This window comes from Pan paniscus, chromosome 9 (genome assembly GCF_029289425.2).
Source record: "Pan paniscus chromosome 9, NHGRI_mPanPan1-v2.0_pri, whole genome shotgun sequence".
NCBI lineage: Eukaryota > Metazoa > Chordata > Mammalia > Primates > Hominidae > Pan > Pan paniscus.
The window spans coordinates 89,025,859-89,042,796 of NC_073258.2; the positions used below are offsets into that span (position 1 = coordinate 89,025,859).

Genomic DNA, 16,938 nt, shown 5'->3' on the forward strand with positions numbered 1-16,938 from the left:
TTTAATTCAAGTATTCTGTCACCCTAGCTAGCTACATTTCAAGTGTTCAGTAACTGCATGTCGCTAGTGCCTGCTGTATTAGACTATTCCAATAATGAAACATTTCCATCAGTATAGAACATTCGATTGGGCAACACTGTTCTAAATATTTGGGATACTCTGATTAAAACATAACCATCCCTGCCACCATGGAGATTACATTTTAATGGGAAGACAGACTCTAAACAATAAACATAATAAATAACAAAATTATGGAGTATGTTTAAAAGGGATCCACAATCTAGTCCAATTAAAGGTTATAATACTAGCTACCATTCATTCATGTTTACTAACCATGAGAAATGTGATTTACGTAAGTGATCATTAAAGTGCAATTATTACCACCATTTTAAAGTGAGAAAATTGAGACTTAGTCTAAGTAACATTCTCAAATCATACAGATAGTAAGCTTAAGAAATCATAATTCAAACCTGAGCTGTTTGAATCTAGGGCTCACAGTCTTTTACCAACATTAAATACTCTCAACCACTAAATTATAGGCTTGTATTCTCTATTCCGCAGGCTTAGATATCAGGACCAGAGGACCATCCCTTTGAATTTGACTGAACAGATATTTATTGGACATCTATTAGATCGATGCCAGTTTCTGGACTCTTGCTCAGAACATAACAGTAAACTAGATAGTCTCTACCCTTAAATACTCTACAACCTATTGGATAAGAAAAGCTCTCCTACAGCAAAACACTAAATAAGTTTTGTTGTTGTTGTTGTTGTTTAGGATAAGGATTGGTTTCAGAATTAGAATAAGCTGGAATCAATTTTGCTCTGATGCTTAACGTTCGATTGAATATTGTCAAGTTTCTTAAGCACTCTAAGTTTATTCTTCCTTATCTGCAAATTGGCAATAATAATATGTACTGCAGAGTTTTGCCATGTGGATGAAGTGAATTAATATATGCAAAGCACCCAGCATAGTACCTTATACTTGAGTTTTCCTTCTCTTTTGGCAGCATGTTAAATAGTGTGAAAGACAATACGGCACAAGTTCTGAAATCAGAGTTTCAGATCAGAGTTTGTGACAAAAAAATTACAAGTATTTCAGCTGAATAACAAAAATGAACAAAATCCTACTACTTCTAACTCTGTCTATTAATGGTTGCTGAAGATAGGAGCTAATGAAGACTTGTATTTTCTGAACTCAAAACCCCAGAAGTATGTGACCAGACAAAGCCTTTTTATTCTGATTTGGGAATTTATTTATGTTAAGAGTCTTATAAAGTTATATAAATTAAAATAAAGTTAGTGTGTATTTAACAAGTCGACTTTTCTTGGAAAGAGTAAAATGGTAAAACTGGGATGTATCTAGGAAAATATAGGTTAACATATCTCTAAGAAGAACACTTTACCCTTAATTTTGAGCTAAAAACTTTATAATGGTAAGTTTTAATTCAAGTTAGCAAGCTGTTTTGTAGATGGCTATATTTACATTGGTAGTAGCATTGAAATTGTAAGAGAAGCCTCTCTAAACACTTAGTGAAAATGAATGAAGGTCGAGGGCTCTGGTCCCAGTGTGTGAGCCTGTGTGCACAAGCAAGTATCACTGGAAAAAAAGAGTATTTTGTCACAGCCAGCACATGACAATCTTACAGTATTTCTTACGTGGGTTATACCAGAGACGCATTTTTTTATCCCACAGTTGCCTAGTCAACGAAAGAAAGGGGCAAAATACTGTCCACATGACACGTAAGCCACAGATGAACTTTTAGTTTTCCCAAATAAGTTTTAAATTTCTTTTTTTCTTTTTAAATACCTGGTGCAAACAGTGATCTCCTTTGATACTGCCCAGAGTGGCCATGACATTTCAGAAAAACAGGGGAAAAAAGCCTTCTGTGATAACTCAGAACTTCCAAGGCCTTTAGGCTTTTAAAGGATGTCTTATGATCTCTTTCAAGGATATAATCAGATGAAGAGCAAAGTCATGGGTTATTCAATAATCTGCTTGTCCAGAGGTTTTCATAGTAGAACAAGGCAGTCCTCAAGAATAAAGATTTTGCACTTTAAATATATGATAAAGATTTATTTTAAGACCATACAAAAAGCAATACATAGGCTATAACTTCATAGAGAATCAAAAAGGAAAATATGTGTGTGTGTATATATATATATGTGTGTGTGTTTAAGTTTGTGAATGTATGTGTGTCAGATCAGAAATAAGAAGACAGCTTGTTTCTAGAAAGAAAAGATGTTTATATGTTCAGGTCACTGAGCCAGGCCACTTGGAAAGTTTATATTTTTGGCATTCCAGCAAGAGGTCACACTTAGATCAGAGCATTTCTAGCACTCACATTTTCTCCTTCCTTTGTCAGCTGACAGTCCTCTTTGCTCTTTCTTATTCAAAGAATGAGAACCATGTGACTCAGAGTGAGTGCCTACTTTTGGGCAAAGTAGAGACCTGATGAATTCATCATAGTTAAATTTACTTTTTAAAAAAATGACTATAATTCAAAAACTTCCCTTGGTTTTAGATCACTTATTCAACAGACATTTATGGAATAGCTAATGTGGCTAAAGCTCTATACTTTGTGCTGGAAATATACAGTTTTTGCCCAGGAGGAATTTCTAAACTAAGTTTTGTCACACTGGATTACTGCACTGAAAATAATCCACTTCCACATAGGTCCCCAATGCTCTTAAACTCATAGCAGTGTAGATGTGGCTCATGATTCAGCTTTCAGCTATGAAGGGTGTTAAATAGGAAAGCAATCAACCAAATCACAAAAGTTAATATAATGGCTGCAGGAACTATTTAGATAATCTCACAGCAGAAGACACCAACTTGAAAAGTCAGAAGACATGGTCTTAATTTTACTTACTGGTTACCAGAACAGGCTCAGACACATGTATTTCTCTCCCTGAGACTCAGTTTTCTTATCTATAAAATGAACTTGGTGTGGCTGATCTCAAAGGCCCGTTCCTCATGCCTTAGATTAAATCAAACTTTGGCCCTCTGTCCCAAGAGCCTGAAATGGTCCACTTGGTGTCATAGACTCAGCTAAAAATACACACAAACATCACAGCTAAAATGTATATCTAGCAGTATTTTTACTTCCAGTCATCTTCTAACTCCCTCCTCACTCCTTCAACCAAAGAGTCTCCAGTATCCAACTAAGACTTCTACTTCAGAGGTAGCCCTTGGCTCTGCCCCTCCTCTCCCCCAGCACTGCTCCTGCTCCACCTCAGCCCCTCATTGCTCCTCACCTGGACCCCTGGCAGCTCCCTAAGTGGGGATCTCAGTATCTAGGCTCTCATCAATGTCTCTCTCCCCAAATATAAACATAAATGTAAGCACAAGTCTTCAGGCAGTTGCCATTCTGGCAGCATAAGAAATCACCTCTGGCACCTAAGAAATACCCATCCCTAGTTGGGTGGCACTTCTCAGAGATTCTTTATTGTGTTGTTTTTGTGCAGAGATCAGGAATTTGTATTTTTAAGCCATCTCTAAGTGATGTTAGTGTATGACTAGTCTTAAAACTGCTATTTCTTTTTTTTCCCCCAAGATAGTAGATTAGAGCCTTTTAGCATGCCTCAGCCACATGGAAATAGCAAGATAGTGCATAAAGACCAACTGTGTGGGCTTTATATCAAGAAGGAAAATGGGAATCCACCAGGGCAACTCAAATTGAAGAATACCCCAAATTCCAGGGAGGGAACATGGGCAAACAGCCGCTTTGATGGCATTCAGCTAATAAAAGTGAGAGAAGCTCAGGTATGTGAGAGAGGCAGAGAGCCTCCCTCTGTGACTTGCCTTTCCATTGGGGATCCCAGCAAAGCATGCCAAGGGAAAGCACTTTGTTTCTCCCAAGCCCTAGAGCTAACTGGTGGAGTTTCTTGGAGACATTGTGAGGGAAAGACATGAGGAACAGCTGCAGACATTTTCCCAGACCCAGGACCAAGATCAGGATGCCATTTTTAATCCGAGTGCATAGAAAGGCAACCATTCATTTTAATCTCTAGCCAGAGACCAGAGCACCCACTCTAGAGCTGCATAGGAGCCTCCACAACCAGAACTGTGGAAAGCCCCTCAGCAGTAGGTGCTAGAAGTGTGTTCTCCTCTGTCACAACCTTGGGACAGGAGGAGAGCTGATAAAGCTGCAGTTTCTACTGGGCAGTAATACTTGTAGCTAGGGCCAGCTTGGCGATCTGGAACCAATCTGCAGGTGTGCAGCCTGCTCCCCTGAGATTGTGGTGTAGCAGGGCCCTCTCTGCTCTACTCCCAGGCAGAAATCCAGGCATTTGGAGCACCCACTTGCCTGGACCAGCAGCCTGAGCTGCCCCACCTGTGACAGACATAGATCGTGGTACAGCAAGTCCCTCTCCACTCCATGGCTACGCAGATATCCAGGCATTCAGACGGCCTGTTTCACCTGGAGCAGTAGTCTGACCTGCACCAGTCATCCTGTGCAGTCAGCCTGGTGCTGGGAGGCTAACTCTGTTTCACACCAGGGCAGATCTCTGGGCATTCAAAGCACCTGCTCATCTGGCCACCACACCTGTCCTAAACATAGACCATGAGGCAAAAAGGTACTCTCTGCTCCATGCCCAGGCAAATCTCCAGCCATTAGAAGCACCACCTCACCTGAATTGGCAGCCTGAGCCATCCCACCCCTCCTGTGCAGAGATTGCGGTGCAAGGATAGCCTCTCTGCTCTACATCCAGGCAGCTCTCTAGGCATCTGAAGCACTTACTCTCTTGGATTAGGGGTTTATAGGCTGCTACTCTTCCCATGCAGTTGGGGCTGAAGAGATTTCCCAGCTTGATGCTGAGGTACACAACTGACACTTGGTGGCTGCCCCCCAGATTCTCCCTCAGCACAGTTGCTTGCACCTGCCATTAGGGCACCTGTAGATGAACCTACATGGTCTGGCCCCACCCATTGTGGACCCCAATCCCCTTGGCTGAGCAGGGAGCTCAGACCACTGTGTGTTCCAAGAATCAGCCCATTGCCTGAGGCAACAGAGAGCTTCCACCAGTAAACAAGGATCAAGTATACACCTAGCCACATTGACCACAGCCTGCTATCATGCATAAGCACTATCTACTGACTTACAGGTCAAACTGCACAGCCCAATAAAAAACCTGCAGAAAGAAGTACATAAAGCTACAGAAGCAAAACCAAAAGACCCTATGGAGCAGGGCAAAGGAAAAGGAAAAAGGAAAGAAAAAAATAGCAATAGTATGATAGAGAAATAAAGAAAAAGAAAAAAGTCCTACAAACATGAAAATAATTACAAAAATTAGAAGTGCCAAAATTTCCAAATGAAAAGGAACAAGCACAAAAATCCTGATACTATGAAAAATATGAATGCAGTGACACCATCAAAGGATTGCACTAGCTTTCCAGCAAAGGTCCCTAATGAAAATAGAAACTCAGAAGTGACAGATAAAGAATCCAAATCATGGATTGCAAGGCAGCTCAATGAGATCCAATACAAGATTGAAAAGAAATGTCTAAAGCAGTCCAGAAAATGAAGGAGGAGATAAATCTTAAAAAGTAATTAATCACAGCTTCTAGAATTGGACAATTCACTTAAGGAGCTTCAAAATACAATTGAAAGTTTTATCAACAGACTGAACCAAGCAGAAGAAACCATTTCAGAGCTTGAGAACTGCTCTTGTGAACTAACCCAGTCAGACATACATAAAAAAAGAGAATATTTTTTAAATGAAGAAAGTCTTTGAGAAATGTGGGATTATGTAAAAATATCAAACCTACAAATTATTGGCATTCCTGAGAGAGAAGAAAAATTTAAAAACCTGGAATACATATTTGGGGGGATAATTCAAGAAAATTTCCCTAACCTTGCTAGAGAGGTAGACATTTAGATACAAAAAAATCCAGAAAACACCTGCCAGATACTATACAAAATGAACATCACTAAGGCATATAGTCACCACATTGTCCAAGATCAATGCTAAAGAAAAGAATCTTAAAGGCAGCTAAAGAAAAATGTCAAATTGCATAAAAAGGAAACCTCATTTAGCTAACAGTGGACATCTCAGCAGAAACTTTACAAGCCAGAAGAGACTGGGGGCCTATTTTCAGCATTCTTAAAGAAAAGAAATTCCAATCAAGAATGTCATATCCCAGCTGGGTGCAGTGGCTCATGCCTGTAACCCCAGCACTTTGGGAGGCCGAGGCAGGAGGATCATGAGTTCAGGAGTTCGAGACTAGCCTGGCCAACGTAATGAAATCCCGTCTCTAATAAAAATACAAAAATTAGCTGAGTGTGGTGACACACACCTGTAGTCCCAGCTACTTGGGAGGCTGAGGCAGGAGAAACACTTGAACCTGGGAGGTGGAGGTTGCAGTGAGCCAAGATCGTGCCACTGCACTCCAGCCTGGGCGACAGAGCAAGACTTTGTCTCAAGAAAAAAAAGAAAATTCATATCCCACCAAACTAAGTTCATAAGTGAAGGAGATTTTAAAAATCTTTCAAAACAAGTAAGTCCTAAGGGAATCTGTTATTACTAGACAAGCCTTACAAGAAATCTTCATGGGAGTTCTAAATATGGCAATGAAAAAACTCTACTGGCTGCCACAAAAATACACTTAAGTACGTAGCCCACAGGCCCTATAAAGCAACCACACAATAGAAACTTATATTTCAAAGCAAACCAGCTAATAACTTCGTGATAAGATCATAACCTCACACATAAATATTAACCTTGAATGTAAATGGTCTAAGCTCCCCACTTAAAAGGCACAGAATGGCAAGTCAGAAACAAAAACAAAACCCATCCGTATGCTATCTTCAAGAGATCCATCTCACATGTAATGACACCCATAGGCTCAAAGTAAAGGATTAGAGAAAGATCCAGCACACAAACAGAAAACGAAAAAGAGCCCAGGTTGTCATTCCTATGTCAGATAAATCACACTTTAAACTGGCAACAGTCAAAAAGGACCAAAAAGGCCATTACATAATAATAAACGGCTCAATTCGACAATAAGACTTAACTGTCCTGAATATATTATGCACACAACATTGGAGTAGTCAGATTCATAAAACAAGTACTTCTAGACCTCTGAAAAGACAGAGACAACCACATAATAATAGTGGGGGACTTCAATGTCCCACTGTCAGTATCAGACAAATGATCAAGGCAGAAAACTAACAAAGAAATTCTGAACTTGAATTTGACACTTACTGATTGGACCTAACAGACATCTACGGAATACTCTACCCATCAACCACAGAATAAACATTCTTCTCATTTGCACAGAACATAGAAAGATTGAACACATGCCCAGACATGAAGCAAGTCTCAATCAATTCAAAAAAAATTGAAAATATACAATCATACTCTTGAACCACAGTGGAATAAAAATAGAAAGCATTACCGAAATCTCTCAAAACCACACAATTACATGGAAATGAAAACAACTTGCTTTTGAATGACTTTCAGATAAACAATAAAATAAAGGATAATTTTTAAAAAATCTTTTAAATAAATAAAAACAGGGACACAGCATACCAAAATCTCTGGTATGCTGTTAACAGGAAAGTTTATGGTGTTAAATGGCTAATTTAAAAAAGTTAGAAAGATCTTAAATTGACAATCTAACATCAGAACAAAAAAACACTAAAATCAGAGCAGAACAGAATGAAATTGAGACTCAAAAAATACATACAAAGTATCAATGAAAGCAAATGTCGGTTCTTTGAAAGAATGAACAAGATCAATAGACAACAAGCTAAATTAACAAAGAAAAAAAGGGAGAAGATCCAAATAAGCCCAATCAGAAATGACAAAGGTGACATTACAACTGATCCCACAGAAATACAAAAGATTATCAGAGACTGTTATTAACACTTCTTTGCAAACACACTAGAAAATTTAGAGGAAATGAATAAATTCCTGGAAACACACAATCTGCCAAGATTGAATCAGAAAGGAATTAAAACCCTGAATAGACCAATGACTTCCAAAATTGAATGAGTAATAAAAAACCTACCAACCAAAAAGTTGCAGGCCAGATGGATTCAGAGCCAAATTCTACCAGACATACAAAAAAGACTTGGTATCAATCCTACTAAAACTATTTCAAAAAATCAAGAAGTGTCTCCTCCCTAACTCATTCTAGAAAGCCAGCATCACCCTGATACCAAAATCTGACAGACACAATGAAAAAAGAAAACTACAGGCCAATATCCATGAAAAACATAGACACAAAATTCCTCTACAAAACACTAGCAAACCAAATCCAACAGCACATGAAAAAGTCAATTCACTATGATCAAATAGTGCAAGGATGCAAGGTTGCTTCAACATATATAAATCAATAAATGTGATTCACTACATAAACAGAATTAAAAACAAAAACCATATGATCACCTCCATAGACTCAGAAAAAGCTTTTGATAAAATCCAACATCGCTTCATAATAAAAACCCTCAAGAAAATAGGTATCAAAGGAACATGCCTCAACATAATAAGAGTGATCGATGTCAAACCCACAGTCAACATGATACTGAAAATGCAAAAAGTAGAAGGAATCTCCTTGAGAACTGGAACAAGACAAGGATGTCCATTCTCATTGTGCCTATTGAACATATTACTGGAAGTGCTAGCCAGAGCAATCAGGCAAGAGAAAGAAAGAAAAAAATCCAAATAGGAAAACAAAAAGTCAAACTATCTCTCTTTATGGCCAATATGATTCTATACCTAGAAAGCCCTAATGACTACGAGAACTATAAATGACTTCAGTAAAATTTCAGGCTTCTAGAACTGATAAATGACTTCAGTAAAATTTCGGGATGCAAAAATCAATGTATAAAAATCAATAGCATTTCTATCCACCAATAATGTTCAAGCTAAGAGCCAAATCAAGAACACAATCCCATTTACAATAGCAGCAATAAATAAATAAATAAATAAATAAATAAATAAAAATAAAATAAAATACCTAGGAATACATCTAACCAAGGAAGAAGGTAAAAGATCTCTACAAGGAGAACTATGAAACACTACTAAAAACAATCATAGATGATATAAACAAAGAAAAAAACATTCCAAGCTCATAGGTTGGAAGAGTCAATATTGTTAAAATGGCCACACTGCCCCCCAAAAATCTACACATCCAATGCCATTCCTATCAATCTACCAACATTATTTTTCACAGAACTAGAAAAAACTATCCTAAAATTCTTAAGGAATTAAAAAAAAGACCAGTAGCCAAAGTAATACTAAGCAAAAAGAACAAAACCAAAGGCATCACATTACTCAACTTCAAACTATAAGGCTACCGTAACCAAAACAGCATGGTAATATTACAAAAACAGACATATAGACCAATGAAACAGAATAAAGAAACCAGAAATAAAGCTTCACAAGTACAGCCATCTCATCTTTAACAAAGATGACAAAACCGAACAGTAGGGAAAGGACACCCTATTCAATAAGTGGTGCTGGGATAGCTGCCTAGCCATATGCAGAAGAATGATACTGGACTCCTACCTTTCACCATATAGAAACATTAATTCAAGATGGAATGAAGATTTAAATGTAAGATCTGAAGCTAAAAGAAACCTAGAAGAAAACCTAGGAAACACCATTCTGGACATCAGCCTTGGGAAATAATTTATGACTAATTCCTCAAAAGCAATTGCAACAAAAACAAAAACTGACAAGTGGAACCAATTAAACTAGAGAGCTTCTGCACAGCAAAAGAAACTATCAACAGAGTAAACAGACAATCTACAGAATGGGAGAAAATATTCACCAAATACACATCCAACAAATGTCTACTATCCAGACTATATAAGGAATTTAAATAACTGAACAAGCAGAAAACAACCCCACTAAAAAAATGGGCAAAAACATGAACAGACAGTTCTCAAAAGAAGATACATGAGCAGCCAATAAACGTGAAAAAATATCCCTTATCACTGAACACCAGAGAAATGCAAGTCAAAACTACTATTTGATACCATCTCACACCAGTCAGAATGGTTTACCATTTACTAAAAAGTCAAAAAACAACAAATATTGGCAAGGCTGCAGAGAAAATGGAATGCATATACACTTCTAGTGGGAATGAAAATAAGTTCAGCTATCATGGAAAGCAGTTTGGAGATTTCTCAAAGAACTTAAAACAGAACTACTTATTAGTCAATCCAGCAATCCCATTCTTTTGTATATATCCAAAAGAAAGCAAATCATTCTACCAAAAACACGTGCACTCACATGTTCATTGCAATACTACTGACAATAGCAAAGACATGGAATCAACCTAGGTGCCCATCAATGGTGGACTTGTTAAAGACAACATAGTACATATTCATCATGGAATATTACGCAGCCAAAAAAGAGAATAAAATCATATCCTTTGCAGCAACATAGATGTGGCTGGAGGCCATTACCCTAAGTGAATTAATGCAGGAACAGAAAACTAAATACTGCATGTCCTCACTTATAAGTGGGAGCTATACATCAGGTAACCATGGACATGAAGATAATGACAACAGAAACCAGGCACTACTGGAGTGAGAAGAAAAGAAGGGGCAAAGGTTGAAAAACTATTGGGTACTATGCTCACTCCCTGAGTAAGGGGATCATTTGTACCCCAAAGCTCAACATCATGCAATATACCTACGTCTATGTCATAAACCTGCATATGTATCCCCCTGAATCTATAATAAAAGTTTAGAGAAAAGAAAAGAAAACCTCTATCTCCATTAGAATCCACTATCAAAAGGTAAATCTTACCATTACTCTCTGCTGTTTTAGCTATTCAGTGACTCTTATATGCCCAAGCAAAATACACCTTCATTGATATGTCATGTAATGTAGCACATTTTTGGTTCCGACCACTTTTTCAAACTCTTGTCACTTCCTTCAAAGTGCTCCATGGCCAAGTCCCATTGGACTACTTGTTCTTTTTAAAACGCATCCTAAATTACTTTCCACATTTTCTTGCCTTTTTAAATCTTTGTGCCCAAAGCCTGAATTCCCTCCTCATCTCTACTCCCACTCTGTTCAATAAAATCCTATGCATCCTTCAAATGTGCCCTTAAATCTCACCACATTTGTGCATACTTCCCTGTCCTGACAGCTGGAATCACTGAATCTCTTCTTTATGAACCCACAGAATTTTAAAATTTCTACACCACTGACACTTATTATGCTGTGCATTCATGCTTGGATCTCTAACCATGGCACTGAAAATCCTGGAGAGCAGATTGACCATCTTTTGATATTGCAAAACCCGAGGCTTATTTCTCCACCTTTAGGATACAATAAGAGCTCAAGATTTTATGGTGGAAATAAATTCAAATTAAGGCTCCTTCTTCCTCTAAAATGCCTTATCGTGTATTTGTGAATTAGTGCTGCATACTGATGAACTTACTCTATTCTCAACTCCAACTTCCAGTAAATAATCAATAGATTGTTATTGGAGGAGAAAATTAACATTATTGTGCATATCTGTTGTAACAAGTTTCAGCCTGGATTATTATGCTCTCATAATCATTCTCATTTTCTTAAGAAACACTACCTTGGAATCAATTTACTCTATCCAAATGATACATGTGTTGGGGTCATAGAACAATCAGTAGACCTAAGAGTGACACCAAGATGTTCTCTATATTTCTAGGGAGTAACAGTGTGGAAAACATAAAGTAAATATATAATCAACAGTAAATATGGACCTTGCACAATAATCTAGAAGAAAAAAATCAAACTATAATTGCTGCAATGGTCAAAAGGACACTGACATCATAATGGCTTATGCTGGTTTTGAAAGCTCAGCAGAAACCCACATACTGAAATCAGAGTCAGGCTGACATCCTAGTGATGGTGGTTATTTCCAGTTTTTAATAAAAGCCTATTTGACAGTCTGGCGGTGGTTCAGAAACTCTTTCATCTGTTTTCATGACTTTGTCCCATCAAACCAATGACAGAAACATATAAATTAATCACCATTTTTCCAAGTCACCTAGGTGTATATCCTAGAACTTACCTGGTACAATCTTCCCCTACAAAATAACAAGCCACCCCATAGCCAGAACCAAATTTCTGCAGACCCTGTGACAAGCACTGCACTCTATATAGTAAGCATTCAATATGGTCCCCATGCTGAGTGAAGGAATAATTCTTAATTCTTTACTCCTCTCCCAGTGGATACTTGCAGGCTTATTAGTTATTTAAGAGTTTTCTGTCATGTCTGGTCTGTTGCATTCATCACTTTCTTTACACTCCCACTGAAATCACTTCAGCTAATACTGTCTAATTTCATCTCGTCTAATCTCATTCATTCATTTAACAAAAAAAAAAAAATTTAATCCCTATAATTTTCCAGAATTATAACTAGGAACATATAACTAGAACATATAGCTGGTTACTAGTTTTGTTCTATAACTAGAAAAAAATCCTTGCCTTCATGATGATTCCATTCCACCCTCTGACCTCCTGTGGGATTTCTGAGGTCGCACTCTTAGATCTACAAGTTAAAGGCTAATTTTCAGACTGAGGTCAAGGTTTTGACCCAACCTATGCCTTGCTAGGCTCTGCTAAGTTCTGCTTCTTGCTTCCATTTACTCCCATACCATGGCAAATCCACTCCCACTGAAAGGTGCCCTCTCCATCATCCTTCACCTAACCAGATTCTATCCATTCTTTAAGGTTGTACCCAAGCTCCACCTTCTTGGAGACTTTTATGACTGCCTGGACTCACACTCATCTCTTCACTCTTCTATATTCCCACAGCACTGACTAACTGGATCATTCGCTCAACCATTTGATCAGGCCCTGCCTTGTACTGCTTTTTATGTGCTGCAAACCTGTGCAGCCTGTGTCCTCAATTACACTGTAGATTCCTTGAGTCCAGTGTAGAATTACTCAATTACTATACTCGGTGTCTCCATAACACAGGTACCCTGAGAGGCTGTTAGTTTATGCTCACAATGCACTTCCAGAATAGAATGGAACTGGTAATACAAGTACTCTTTGCATAATGAAATAACAATTAATACTTATTTCTTATTTGCAAGAGGGAACCCCAGCAGGAAAAGGTGTAGGCTGAATAAAAGAAGATCTTTGATCTAACTCATTTACTTTTATGCCTACTGAACTTGCCATTTTTAAGACCCCATCTGAAAAATATCTGTTCATAATTCAGAACCACCCAAACTCTTTTAGCAATTTCCTTAGTTCCCCCATAAACAATGGCTCTCATTTTACCCTACTGTTAGTTATCATCTCTTAAAGGCAAATTTTGTCTCTATTCAACAAGAAGATAAAGCTAGATGAAGTATATTGAATTAAGTAAGCTAAAGTGAACAAGAGAATAAAATGGCATAAAAGGTAAATATTGACTTTATTGTTGTTCATAATTACCTTATAGAACAAAAGATGGATGGATTATAGTGATCTACTTTTGAAATACATTTTCAAAAGTATTCTCATTAAATTCTGAATGTATATTTAAATTTAAAGCAGTGCATGTGATATATATGTGTGTATGTGAAAATGAGTACTAATACAGTAGCCCAACAGATTTTTTGTCAGAATAATTTTAGACTGGAGCCCAATGCTACCAGCTTAAGCAAATAACTCATGTGGATGGAGATAAAAAGATCATCTAACAATGTAAAGTGCAACAGTGGATAAAGCAGGGGGAAGGAAGGAAACCAAGTCATGGATGACAGGTTGGAGTGAATCAAGACAGAAGGACCAGCATCTCATGTTTATAATTAAATAAACAACCTAAAATACCTCTGAACTGTAAGCTCAAATGTATTACATAAAAAACCTATTTTTGAATTATTTGGCATTTGAGACAATACCAGCCAGTAGCCATTAAATAAATTTTTATAAATAACCCCCAAGAGATCCTGGACTCTAAAAGTTGCACTCTTAAGGAATATCCAGATTCCGCTAGAGTTATAACTCCCAAAATATATGCCAAGGTGCTCTGGGGGGGTGCCATGGTGAACTCACATGGGTGAAACAGGATATTTTAAATTTTCAAGGCAAATACGGTAGTACTCAAGATCCATTAGACACCCCAGGAACTATTAGCTTGAGGTAGTTCACAGTGTTAACACCATATTCCTTTTGATGTCATTGTATCTGTTTGAAACTGGGGTTTGGAAGTTTCTGTGATGAAAAGCAAAAATCATGTGAAAATCAATGTGAAACAGGAAATGACGGTGGTATGGTAGTGGCATCCACTCCGGCTCAAAGGTTTGAGAGGGTGTTTCATGGCCAAAGCCATACACATGCCTATAGTAAACTGTGGTGATTAACAATGAAACAAAAATAATTTTCTTTTAATTTATATGTTCTCTTTTTTTTTCTTATGGCTATTAAGTTTTTAGAACATAACACTTAATAAGTTGTTTGGTGCTATTTAATGAACAGGATTGTTAGGTAGTGCTTTTGGCCTAGAGGCACAATGAAAAAAATCCAAAACACTAAGGATTTGGATGCGGTGAACTGCGAAAGTTTGAGAACTTGCGCTGTAGCCTCTAGAGTCTAGCGTATTTTTTTTTTAATTTAAGATACACACACCACACAATACATGCATACAGATCCTTCTACCACCATATAAATCTTTTTATTCTGATACCAACAAGCACTACAGCTATTCTTAGCTTTAATTTTTAAACTAGAGACTTCTGTCCCTCAAGCACAGTGGTTTTCCTGCCTAAAAGTAGTATATGAAGATGACTGTTAATAAGTCAAACCAACCATATGGTGTCAGCAATGATGCATGCAAAAAATTCAACTCATTCAATAATTAGATCTATCCAAAAGTATACAGGTTAAAAATTAATAAATTACTATTTTAAAATATATAATGAGCACCTTCTAAAAGCAATGTATAACAACCCACGAGATGTAAAAACCATTATGCTGTTTATAATGCATTAGGAAACAGTAGAATAGCATGGCTAGAAAATAGGATTTGTAGTTAGACAAATCTCGGTGCATATCTCAGCATGACCTGTTACTATTGGTAAGACTTCTGAAAAGTTTTCTGTGCTTGTTAGCTTGTTCATCTTTTTTCTGGCCTGTTTATAGTTCTCCCATCTCTATAGTAGGGTTAATAACAGTGTCCATCAGATAAGCTTATTATGAGCTGTAAATAAAATAATGCATATGAATGCATAAAACTATGCCTGACACTTAATAATTGGTGGCCATTTATAGCATGTTATAGGGAAAACAGTCTAACCAAAAATAATTTAAATCAATAAGTTCATTACTCTTCTTAAAAGAGCAGTTTTATGCAAGGCTGATAAACAAATTGAAAGTTATATTTAAATAAAAGTGATAAGGAACATAGGTTAAATAATACATCAGAATAACACAAACTACAAAAAGTAGAGACTCAGAGCAAAAAGTCATAAGACATTTGAAACTATTAACTATCCTTTTCTTAAATTATCTACCTCTTGCTTCCAAAAGCCTGCCCTTGCTAGGTTCTCCTCATTCTTGGTGTTTCTTCTTCTCTACTTCTTTGCTGACTCTATAGTAATTTCATTAAATTATGCAGCAAATAACTCACAGCAGGATTTACTAAAAATCTGGATAGATAGAAAATAACTGTAACACAAAGCTTAACTAGAGAAGTGCTACAAACAAGGGAAAGAAAAGTTGCATGGGACTCCAGGGAGGAAGAAGTTACTACTGACAGAGAGAACTAGGAAAGTCTCTGTAGAGGAGTTGCCTTTTCAGATAGGTCTTAGACATCAGGTAGGATTTGTATGTGCTTCCAAAGGGAAGGACACATGAACCAGCAGGGCAAGCAGGAGCAAAGGCTCAGAGGCAATAAGCATGGAAATGAACCAGGAATGGCAAGGAGTTCAAATGGTTGAAATTTAGACCTCATCATGGAGGGAGGGAGAAAATGATATTAGAAATGCTATTTAAAGCCAAACTGTGGATGACTTTGGGTGTCCCCAGTGCTATGCCATTATCTCCTCTTCTCCACTGCACGAACTTCCACAGGGCTGGGTGACTTCCCAATTTGATCATCATTATAACTTAATGCTGAAGACAGCACCCAAACACCTAGTGTTAAAAAATACGTTTTTAATTATTCAAGCTTCCTTGGTAATAAGCCAGGTAATCTTGTGTTCTGGTTCTAATTCTACCATTAACAAGCTCTGTGGGCCTGAGAAACTAATGTCACCTCCCTTCCAGATCAAGCTTGCTCATCCATAAAATGACTGATATGGTTTTGATGAGTACTCAGGGTTTTAATTCTGTAAAATTACCTTTCACGAAGTTATTATTTTATATAATATACCCTTAAATTTTAAAAAAGATATAGTTTTGCCATTTGACATCCAAATGAATGACATTTCACTTCAAATTATGGAGACTGTTAAATGCAAAAACACAGCTTTTAAGGGTGGTATTTAAGGACATTTCCCAGTTTTCATGGTTGGAAAAAAAATAGAATGTCTCCTTAAGAAAAGTGGTTGCCATATTTCTCAATTCTAAATTATACTTTTATATATTAATGTTTATAAAGTTATGAAGATTTTCAATCATGAACAGAAGTCTATTTTTTATTGAAGAAATGTTTAGATCAATGATATGTCTTAGAATTAAGGCATTGATACAATAGTTGACTGAAAAACTTTATTGAACAAATACTACTTGAGTTCCTACCACATGTCCAAATACTATGTTAGGACCCAGGGATACACTTTGGAGGAAAAAGACATTCCAATGCAATAGTAAACTATTTCTATCTGGAGTAATCATGGAACTTTATGGGAGCAGAAAAAGTGTTTCCCTGAGTCTCATGGTTTCAACAGACATTCTGGAGGAGGTGATATTGATAGAGTGAAAAGGACCCATAGGAGTTATCTATGTTAACAAGAGGAATGTGTTTTTTTTAGCTAGAGACAACTGTGTGAG

At 37.2% G+C, this 16,938-nt stretch overlaps 1 protein-coding gene across 1 annotated transcript in view; it reads right to left on the reverse strand.

The window, feature by feature from the left end:
• Nucleotides 1–16,938, reverse strand: part of RAB38 (RAB38, member RAS oncogene family) — a 68,922-nt gene that overhangs the window by 43,445 nt on the left and 8,539 nt on the right. The gene's annotated exons all lie outside the window — the stretch shown is intronic.